Here is a 10789-nt window from a genome sequence, read left to right as displayed (position 1 = left end):
ATAACCACATAATATCACATTACTATCAATAATCCAATCAATATTTCAATTACACATACATATATAACACATATATATATTTGTATATACGGCAACCACCCTTGCTAATTACTCACATATATAGTCTAATAATTTTCATTACATTTTACAACCGTAATTGTTCAAGACATTAAAACTTCAACAAATATTCATCTATTACCTCAAGGTCGAATGCATCATCATTCCCAACATAACATTATCTCAAATATGTTTACATTCAAATATATATATAATCATGAATCAAACTCAACTTATAAGCCAACATCACTCATTTAGTCGATTATATACAATCAAAGATAATATCACAAATGTGCATACCTATATAGCTGAATGTGCAAGATTAAATTCAACATCACCTATGTACTTAATTAGATGACCGAATATACAATATCAAATATAATATCATTTTAATTCATTTAAAATCTATCAAGCTCATATTCTTCTAATTTCATGAGTTAAACATCTTAATGCCCATTGTAATTACTCAAATAATTTCAAATACATTAATTAAGTCACTCAAACTATTTTGATTTAAAATCGACAAACACACATATATCAAGCTATTTTAACCAAATACTACTTATCACTTAAACTAAAATATGCACTTAAACTTACTATGTTTTCATTATGCCTTTCACTCCCAAAACATAAAAATATCAATCTATTTCATTCTTCCATGTCTCGGTCAACTACTCATATTACCACATAACATGAATTTTCCACTTTCTTATCCATCATGATTCATTCGGCTTTAACCTTGACCCATTTCTCATAAAAATGAAATAACAAATAACATGAACATTCCATTTTACCCCATATGGCCGAATGCACCACTTGTTACCCAACTAATAATTCAACGAATTCAACCTCATAATAACCTCTACTTATTCAATATAACATGAAAACAACCTCTACTCCTATCTCTTGATATACGGCTTAATGCCCAAACCTCCATAAAAGTTTGATTTTCTTAACATTGCTAAAATGTATTTAACAATTAGCTTAACATATATAAAAAAAAGTTTAAACAACATTTCAAAACTTACCTCCAACTAGCAAAAAGGGTTGCCGAATTGTCTTAGTGTAAATTTCTCTATTTCTTTTTTTTTTTGTTTCGATTTTTGGAAAGGAGAAGAAGAAGATGAACACTCTCTTCAATTTCTTCTTTTATTCATCTTTATTTTGAATATTTTAATCACTTGCAAATAAAATATTATAATTAATTTAAACATAATGGAAGAACATCATTGCTTGGTCGGCCACTTAGTATAAATTTGGCAATTTGACATGCAAACCCAAACTTTCCTACTTTAATATTATTTGGTCCTTACACATTTACCTAACATATTTTTCTAAGCTCTCAACTAAGTCCTTTCAAGAAAATTCACATAAATATATGCAATTGAAATTAAAATAAATTTTTTTAACTCGATTTTGTGGTCCCAAAACCACATTCCGACTAGGGTCTAATTAGGGCTGTCACATTAATATTGAGGGTAAATCAATGAACGGCTTGTTAGGATCAAGGGGGTTCACTAAGGGTTAATTATGAGGGTAGACTTTTATGGAGTAAGTGGGTTAAACCTAAGTGCCTTTTATCATCTCAATATATCAAATCAAATGGTGTGATCTTGACATGCATAATCGAAACAAGTTCTAGAATAACAAATCAATATTGACGCACTCATAGAACAACAAAAGTGAGCATGAAAGAAATAATATATGCTCTAAAGGCTCAAGATCTCACAAAAATTATGGGTATTTGATGTCAAACCTATAAATTCAAAACTTCAAGATAATACCTCAATCAGGGAAACAACCTAGCAATTTTAATTTTCAAAAATTTCAACTTATCATATTTGATTCCCTAATGTCTTAAAGTTTAAACAATCAATGCACATTTACTTATGATTTAATTCAAAACATATCGATAAAAATATGGGTCAATCAAAATTTATTCTAATAATGATATGAGAAAATTATTTTTAGACAAGATAAAAATTCAGGGGTTTTCTGGTAATGGTATAAATAACCCCCACACTTAATATGTACATTGTCCTAAATGTACAAAGATATATAATAGTGATATAAAGATAATATCAAAAGAGAGGGAGAGAAGTGAAACTGCCCTGAAATTGTGGATGAAATCCCTGGATTAGTGAGAGCGAGAATTGAAGATAAGGTTGAAGGAAAGGCATGATTCTGAGGGATAAATGAGAAGACACCACTGTGAAAGAGAATTAAGGGAATAATTTGATAATAATCATAAAGATAAGCAGAGTTTAAAAATATAAACATGAGTCTTCAAAAATAAATAAAAATAAAAGTAAAAATAAAAATAATATGAGTTTAAAAAGAGGCACGGCCGTGTAGCCCAACACGGGTCTCACACTGCCGTATCACACACTCGTGTGGCTCATGTCCAGCCCGTGTTTATCGCAAAATGAGAAATCGTCACACGGCCTGAGGACACGCCTGTATGTCTGAGCCGTGTGGTCACATGGTCATATCACACGACCGTGCGCGATGTGGTTCGCTTCTCCAACACCTGTGTAAATATGCGCACGCCCGTGTTCTTTTGACAATCTCGACCACGGGTGGTGGGTACGAGCGTGTCTCACGCCCGCGTTAATTTGGCAGGATTTCCCACGGCCATGTCGCACAGCCGTGGAAACGTATCGAATCCCGTGTTTTGGGAAAATTTTTGCCCTATTTTCACACAGTCGTATAGCAAGGCTGTGTCGTTGCCCGTGTAGGAGCACAGCCTAAAGCACACCCGTGGGCTAGGCCGTGTTCATCCCTGTCAAATGTCCAAATTTCCTGTAGTTAAACTATGAATGGTTAAAGAAAATTTAAACCCTATTTAGTGAGGTTAGTGCTTGGGTTGCCTCCCAAGAAGCGCTTATTTAGAGTCTAAGGTCGACTCTACCTTGTGGGTATATTTAGGGAAGTTCGTGGAGCCGCAGCTCCTCTCTATCGTCTTTAAAATTCTCACCGTTGTAAAGTTTGAGACGATGTCCATTTACCTTGAAAGTGCCTGGTGATGGGTGACTTACCTCTACTGTGCCATATGGAAAGACAGTTTGGACTACGAAAGGACCGGACCATCGTGATTTAAGCTTTCCAGGGAATAATTTGAGCCTCGAGTTATATAACAGGACAAGAACTTCAAATTGCTTGCGTTGTCTTAAAGGAGCGTTGTGGCGGTGCTTCGTTGCTTCCTTGTATAGGCGTGAATTTTCATATGCATTGGTTCGCCACTCATCTAACTCGTTCAACTGCATCAACCTGTTTTCACCTGCAAGTTGGGATCAAAGTTTAGAAATTTTATAGCCCAAAATGCCTTTTCTTCTAACTCAAATGGTAGATGACAACTTCTTCCATAAACAAGTCTGTAAGGTGATGTTCCTATGGGGGTCTTGAAAGCAGTTCTATAAGCCCACAAATCATCATCTACTTTCATTGCTCAATCTTTCATATTTAATTCTACTGTCTTTTCTAGGATACGTTTAAGCTCTTGGTTTGCTACTTCGACTTGGTCACTAGTTTGAGGGTGGTAAGGGGTAGTTGTTCTGTGGTGAACTCCGTATTTCTTAAGGGTCTTGTCAAATTGGGCATTACAAAAATGAGTACCCCTATCACTGATAAGTGCTCTAGGTGTTCCAAATTGAGAGAAAAGTTTTTTAAGGAATTGTACTAGTACTCTAGCATCATTAGTAGGTAAAGCTTGGGCTTCAACCCATTTGGACATATAATCAATAGCTACTAAAATGTATTTATTCCCAAATGAACTAGGGAATGGACCCATGAAGTCGATACCCCAAACGTCAAATATTTCACGTGAAAGCATATATGTTTGAGGCATTTCATCATATTTGGATATATTACCTGCTCGTTGGCATTTTTCACAAGAAGTAACATACCTGTTGGCGTCTTTGAATAGAGTGGGCCAATAAAAACCTGATTCGAGTGTTTTATGTACAGTCTTATTTCCACTGTAATGTCCTCCAGTCGGCCTTGAGTGGCAATGCTCCAAGATTTTCAATGCTTCTGACCTTGTAACGCATCTCCTAATGACTTGATCTGCACATATACGACAAAGAAAAGAGTCTTCCCAAAAGTAGTTTTTCACGTCAGTAAAGAATCGCTTCTTTTGCTGATGTGTCAACCTTTTTGGGATAACGTTAGCGGCTAAAAAATTCGTAATGTCTGCAAACCAAGGTACCTTAGAATCAGATATAGCAAAAAACTGTTCTTTAGGGAACGAATCACTTATTTCAGCTCCATTTAGTTCTTTGGTACTTGAATTTTCAAGCCTGGAAAGATGATCAGCCACGAGATTTTTAGCTCCTTTCTTATCCTGAATCTCCAAGTCAAATTTCTGCAATAAAAAAATCCATCAAATGAGTCGAGGTTTTGCATTAGTCTTAGTTAAAAGGTAGCAAAGAGCAGAATGGTTAGTAAAAATGACAACTCTAGACAATATTAGATATGGCCTAAATTTATCAAATACAAAAACCACAGCTAGCAACTCTTTCTCTGTGGTGGTGTAGTTTTCTTATGCGGCAGTCAATTTTTGCTAGCATAATAGATAGGTTGAAAATGCTTATCTCTTCGCTGTCCCAAAACTGCACCTACTGCAAAATCACTCGCATCGCTCATTAGTTCGAAAGGTAAGTTCCAATCAGGTGCGATTATAATTGGAGCATTAATCAATTTATTCTTTAGAGTATCAAACGCTTCTAAACATTCCTGATTGAAATTAAAGGGCATATCTTTTTCTAGTAATTTAGTCAAAGGCTTAGCTATTTTAGAAAAGTCTTTAATAAATCTTCTATAAAACCCAGCATGTCCTAAAAAACTTCTAATAGCCTTAACTGAACTAAAGGGAGGTAGTTTTTCAATGGTTTCAATTTTAGATTTATCAACCTCAATCCCTTTACTAGAAATTTTATGTCCTAACATAATACCTTCTTGAACCATAAAGTGACATTTTTCCCAGTTATGTACAAGGTTCGTTTCCTCACATCTTATTAAAACTAGTTTTAAATTTAAGGCAAAGATGGAAAGAGTTACCGAATACTTAGAAATCATCCATAAATACCTCCATGATGTCTTCTACGAGTTTGTCAAAATGACCATCATGCAGCGTTGAAAAGTTACAGGAGCATTATATAATCCAAAAGGCATTCTACGATAAGCAAACGTACCGTATGGACATGTAAATGTTGTATTTTCTTAATCTTCAGGAGCTATTAAGATTTGAAAATAACCAAAGAGTCCGTCTAGAAAGCAGTAATATATGTGCCCCGATAATCTTTCCAACATTTGGTCGATGAATGGCAGGGGGAAGTGATCTTTCCTTGTGGCATCATTCAGCTTCCTATAGTCAATGCAAACTCTCCAACCTGTGACTATCCTTGTTGGAATTAATTCATTCTTCTCATTGGTTACAACAGTCATGCCTCCTTTCTTAGGAACAACCTGCACTGGACTTACCAAAGAACTGTCAGAATTAGGATAAATAATTCCAACATCTAGGAGTTTAATTATCTCAGTTTTAACAAATTCCTTCATGTTGGGGTTCAGTCGTCTTTGAGATCGCACGCATGGCCTATATTCATCTTCCATTAAAATTTTGTGGGTGCAAAAATAAGGGTTGAACCCTTTAATATCAGCAATTTTCCAAGCTATGGCCCTTTTATGCTTTCTTAATACTTGGAGTTATTCCTCTTTCTCCTTGGGTTGCAAGTTAGAACCAATAATCACTGGTAGTATAGAATTATTTCCAAGGAATGTGTATTCCAAGTGATTTGGCAATTGTTTAAGTTCCAGTTTGGGAGGTTCTTCAATAAAGGGTCTTTGCTTAAGTTCATCGTTTACCTTAATACCCTCATATTCTACATGTCTTGGGGAGTGTTCATTGGAATCATCATCTACCTCCACTCCTTGGGCAAGATACAGTTCCAGCGTGTCCTTATGTATGATTTCCTGAAAAGAATCTTGAGTAGCATGATCAATAGAGTCAATAAAATAACATGAGTTATCCTATTCCCTAGAAAATCTCATGGCATCATAAATTTTAAAAATAATCTCTTCGTCACCTACTCTAAGTACCAATTTACCATCACACACATCAATAACAGCCCTAGTAGTGGCTAAAAATGGACGCCCTAAAATTAAAGGCACTTCAACATCTTCATCCATGTCAAGTACAACAAAATCAATAGGGAATATAAATTTATCTACTTTTACAAGGACGTCCTCTATAATACCCCTAGGGTATTTAACAGATATCTATCGGCTAGTTGAATACTCATCCTAGTGGGTTTAGGTTCCCCAAGACCAAATTGTTTAAACACTTTATATGGCATCAAATTAATGCTAGCGCCTAAATTAGCTAGTGCCTTATCAACATTCAAACTACCAATTAAGTAGGGAATAGTAACACTTCCAGGATCTTTCAGTTTGGTTGGCAGTTTATTTTGGAGTATGGCCGAGCATTCCTCGTTAAGTTCCACTGTAGATAAGTCTTCAACCTTCCTTTAATTTTTTGAAGGTCCTTTAAAAAAATTCATAAGTAGGCATCTGCGATATAGCTTCAACAAAAGTAAGTTAATATGCAGTTGTGTAAAAAGTTTAAGAAATTTACCGAATTGTGCATCCATGCGGTCTTTCTCTAACTTTGTTGGATATGGGATTGGCGGTTTATATTCCTTTGGAATTGGATTGTCATTGTTTTCGGGTTTTACCTCCTCTCCTTAGGTTCTGTCAGCTTCTTGTGGTGGCTTATTTTCAGATTCAGCTAACACTTTTCCACTCCTAAGTGTAACTTTTTTCACATGCTCTTTTGGGTTGGGTTCGGTATTACTAGGTAGACTTCCTGGTGGTCTCTCTGAAATCATCTTAGCCAGCTGTCCACTTTGATTCTCGAGCCCTTGGATCGATGCTTGCTGATTTTTAAGTGCAGTTTCAGTGTTCTGAAAGCGAGTTTCTGCTACTGAAATAAATTTTGTAATCATCTCCTCAAGGTTCGGCTTTTTCTCTTGCTGGTAAGGATGTTGTTGGAAGCTTGGAGGGGGTGGTGGTCTCTGATTCCCTTAGCCTCCCCATGAGAAATTTGGGTGGTTCTTCCAACCTGCATTGTAAGTGTTACTATAAAGATTATTTTGAGGACGAGGATTATTACTCATATAATTTAATTACTCATTTTCCATGTTGTAGCCATAGGGTGGGTATTCTGAATTACTCGATCCACCTCCACTTGCTTCGCATTGCATTAATGGGTGAACCTATGATGAACCAAGTAAACCATCAATTTTTCTATTCAAAAGTTCTACCTGATTAGAGAGCATAGTGACCGAATCGACGTCAAAAATGCTGGCTGCTTTCTTCGGCTTTGTCCTCATGACTTGCCACTAATAATTATTCAGTGACATCTTTTCTATAAATTCATAAACCTCTTCAGGTGTCTTATTATCAATTATCCCACCAGTAGCTGCATCAATCATCTGTCTAATCGAAACATTGTAAAAAGTCTGAACTTGTATCCATAGAGGTAACCCATGGTGAGGGCACCTTCTCAATAGATCCTTGTATCTCTCCCATACATCATAGAGTGTTTCTAGATCCATCTTCACAAAAGAAGAGTTATCATTCCTCAACTTAGCCATTTTAGCTAGCCGAAAATATTTAAGTAAAAAATTTTTGATCATTTGTTACCAAGTTGTGATTGACCCTCGTGGTAATGAGTTCAACCACTGTTTAGCTTTGTTCCTCAACAAAAATGGAAACAACTGAACGCGAATGGCATAATCAGAAACGCCATTGATCTTAAAAGTGTCGCAAAACTCCAGAAAATTCTCCAAATGAGTGTTTAGATCCTCGTCTTGCAAACCATCAAACTACATAAACTATTGTATCATTTGAATTGTGTTAGGTTTCAGTTCAAAATTATTTGCATCAATAGTAGGCCTAACTATACTCGATTCGGTTCCTATTAAAGTAGGCCTAACATTGTCAAGGAGCAGGATTCTGATTTATTGGATCTACAGCAACCACAGGAGGAAGCTGATTATTCTGATTTTCAGCCATCTCCTCGGTTGTATTATGGATATATTCCTCTTATCCTTCCTCTATGTTTCTTAGGTTTCGCCTTATTTCTCTTCGGTTTCTGCAAGTTGTGTTTTCAATCTCATTGTCAAAAAGTAATGGTCCTGATAGGTTTCTTCTAGTCAGAAACTATAGGAACCTGTCAAAAGGAAACAAAAGAAAATTTAGTAAAATTAACAAAACTAAGATAAAATTTAAATTGCAATAAAATAAATGGCTAAAGTAATAAAAATTAAGCGTTCCTAATATTTTAGTTCCCCGAAAACAGCGCCAAAAACTTGATGTATGCATGATAAGTTTTATATTTATGATTGATCGTACTTGAAAACTAACTATTACACGATGAAGGCAAGCGCACCTATCGAACAGTAGTATAGTTTATAGTAAGATCAGAATGTCGAACCCACAGGAACTAGAAGTTCTAGTATTAACTTTCTTTTTATTATCTAGCCTAAAAATAAGGGGATTTACTTTATCTAAACTAATTAACTAAACTAAGAATGCACAGGAAGAAAATTAGGGAAATACTTTTGGGAAAACTGATTGATTTGGAAAATACCCAAGGAAAAATCCTCCTAGACTTTTGTAACGCCCCCACACCCGAGACCATCACCGGAGTCGAGCTTGAGGGGTTACCGAACATAATTTATCAATATAAGAACTTCAAATCATTTGTTTCTACATTCACAGCTTTCTAGATACTCGCGTCACAGTTACAAGAAAAATCATATCTTGAGTTACGAAACTCGAAATCAAGATCCGTAAATTTTCCCTGAATAAAGACTCATATATCTATTTACTAATTTTTTTCTAGAATTTTATATTGGGCCAATTAGTACAGTTTATTAATTAAAATATCCCCTGTTTCAGGGTTTGACTGTTCTGACCTCTGTGTATTACGAATCAGATATATCTCTATAAAAAATTTCAATGACTATGAGGTTTGTTTATATTAAAACTAGACTCAATAAGGAATCTTTACATCTAAATAAAAACTTATAATTATTTTATTAAAATTTATTATGAATTTTTAAAGTCATAACAGGGGATCTGGAAATCACTCTAGCCCTGTTTCGCAAAAGTTTAAATATCTCATAAAATATAATTTATATTCCTGTTTTGTTCAATCCATATGAAAATGGACTCATTAAGCTTCAATTTCATAACTTACTCATCATTTAGTTCTATTTATACTATTTTTAGTGATTTTTCAAATTCATGTCATTGCTGCAGCAATATTCTGTTTTAAGGCAAGTTTCATCTTTCCATGAATTTTTATGAACTAGATAACCTGTTAAACTTCCATGATATCAAACATGATCTAAATTAGCCATCACCATGACTTATCAATATCAAACATTTTCTCAACCAAACATGGCCATATCATAAAATTATTTACACAAAATAGGTATATTGCTATACATACCATACTTAAGTAGTTGTACAAGCCATTTACCAAGATAAAAGTCCTTTGGATAGTGTGATTGAACCTTCGACCCGTCCCGATTCTCGAGCTGGCTTGTTCAAAACTATAGTGAATGAAAAGGAAGGAGTAAGCATAAATGCTTAGTAAGTTCATATGTAAATAACAAGTAACATAACAATACAAATATACCAAACAACTTTAGCATGGTACCACCCAAACATATACCATATTTCTAAACATCATTCATCATCTTACCACCTTATCGTTGTTGTATCTATTATCAACCCGAGGGTTAAGAACATACCTGTCCAAAGTGTCCATTTCATAACACTTACCGATACGTCGCTTGCATCTTAAGTGTTCTTTCATTTCACTAGAAATTTCACCCGTTGAACACATCGGAATATAACTCGGATACATGGATAATTTGCACATAAGTGCCACATATGTAATCAAGAAATCATGTAACCCGCCCCTAAGTGAACTCGAACTCAACTCAACGAGCTCGGGCGTTCGCATCCATAAATGAACTCGGACTCAACTCAACGAGTTCGGATGCCTAGTTACATCTCACGAACTCGGACTCAACTCAACGAGTTCGGACATTTGCATCCATAAGTGAACTCGGACTCAACTCAACGAGTTCGGATGCTCAACCATCCTAGTGACATGTCACTTGTATCCTAATCTATTTCTAAGGTTCAAACGGGCTTTTTCCCTCGATCTCACATTTGCCGTCTTCCATGGAATATCGGAACCGATACTCGGTAGCAATTCATATTTATCAAGTAGTAAACATAATTTGCATATTACTCAACATTAACCACAAAGCATAATATTTCACGATTAAAAATCAGCATATCATATAATTAACATTAGTAACTTAAAAATAACATTTATGCTACATTATTTACACATGAACTTACCTTGGTACCAAAATATAAAGATTTTGCAATTTAGTCCACAATCTTTTCTTTTCCTCGATCACGACTTGAATCTCGTTTTTCTTGATCTATAATACCAAATTAATCTTATTTAATACATGCATTCATCAAAACAACATTTAATACGAACTTTAAAAAAATTACACTTTTGCCCCTAAACTTTTGCATAATTACACTTTTGCCCCTAGGCTCGGGAATTAAACTTTATTCCTTATTCTTATATTTTATAACATGCTGATCACTTTTCCCTTCTATGGCAACATCAAAT

At 35.0% G+C, this 10789-nt stretch overlaps 1 non-coding gene across 1 annotated transcript; it reads left to right on the top strand.

Annotated features, from left to right (window-relative positions):
* Positions 1–7599: 7599 nt before the first annotated feature.
* On the top strand, positions 7600–7706 carry LOC121226774 (small nucleolar RNA R71). Its single transcript, XR_005924455.1, has one exon. It is a non-coding gene; the product is annotated as a small nucleolar RNA R71 (small nucleolar RNA).
* Positions 7707–10789: the final 3083 nt, after the last annotated feature.

The sequence above is a fragment of the Gossypium hirsutum genome, chromosome A03 (genome assembly GCF_007990345.1).
Source record: "Gossypium hirsutum isolate 1008001.06 chromosome A03, Gossypium_hirsutum_v2.1, whole genome shotgun sequence".
Classification (NCBI taxonomy): domain Eukaryota; kingdom Viridiplantae; phylum Streptophyta; class Magnoliopsida; order Malvales; family Malvaceae; genus Gossypium; species Gossypium hirsutum.
The sequence above is the reverse complement of the archived record's forward strand: the minus strand, read 5'-3'. Positions and strand labels throughout refer to the sequence as shown.